This window comes from Alligator sinensis, unplaced genomic scaffold (genome assembly GCF_000455745.1).
Source record: "Alligator sinensis unplaced genomic scaffold, ASM45574v1 scaffold707_1, whole genome shotgun sequence".
Lineage (NCBI taxonomy): Eukaryota > Metazoa > Chordata > Crocodylia > Alligatoridae > Alligator > Alligator sinensis.
Window position 1 is genome coordinate 541720 of NW_005842065.1, and position 572 is coordinate 542291.

A 572-nucleotide genomic window follows, 5' to 3' on the forward strand; every position below is an offset into this window, starting at 1 on the left:
TACAATGGTGGGGGGGCTGCGATCGGGGGACTTGGGGACTGGTTTGCAGCCCCCACGGCCCCGTTTGTATTGCATTGGGGGGGCGCTACTTGCTAGGAGGGGACCTGCCCCCTCCCTGCCTGGCACGGGATCCCCCCCTTTACCCATTGCCCCTTCCCAGCAGCCTGTCAAAGGGATGTTTTCTGCTAGAGGGGGGCACAGACCAACAGGTCCCGACTCTCTCCCCCCCACCATTTTAGCTGCCTGCAGAGCCCTGCCTGCCCGAACATGGCTGCTGCCTGCAGCGCCGCCCCCACCCGGCTGAGTCAGGGCCACAAGTGAAGTGAAGTGAAGTGAAGGGGAGGGGGGGCAATGCAGACATGGCACAGCCCTCTTTCTACCCCCCACCTTGCACCTCGGTACAGGCCCCCATCCTGCCCCATTGGTACAGCCCATTTCCCCTTTGGTGCTGTTCTTCCCTCACACCCTAGATATCCCTGCCCCTTGGTACAGCCCGCTGCCCACAGGCCCCTTGGTAGAGTCCTCTTCCCCCACGACATCCCCAGTGGGCCTCCCCCCAGCTGTGCCCCCCG

General features: G+C 64.2%; 1 protein-coding gene across 1 annotated transcript in view; it reads left to right on the forward strand.

The window, feature by feature from the left end:
• TUBB4A (tubulin beta 4A class IVa) overlaps nt 1-572 on the forward strand; it is an 8497-nt gene that overhangs the window by 666 nt on the left and 7259 nt on the right. The gene's annotated exons all lie outside the window — the stretch shown is intronic.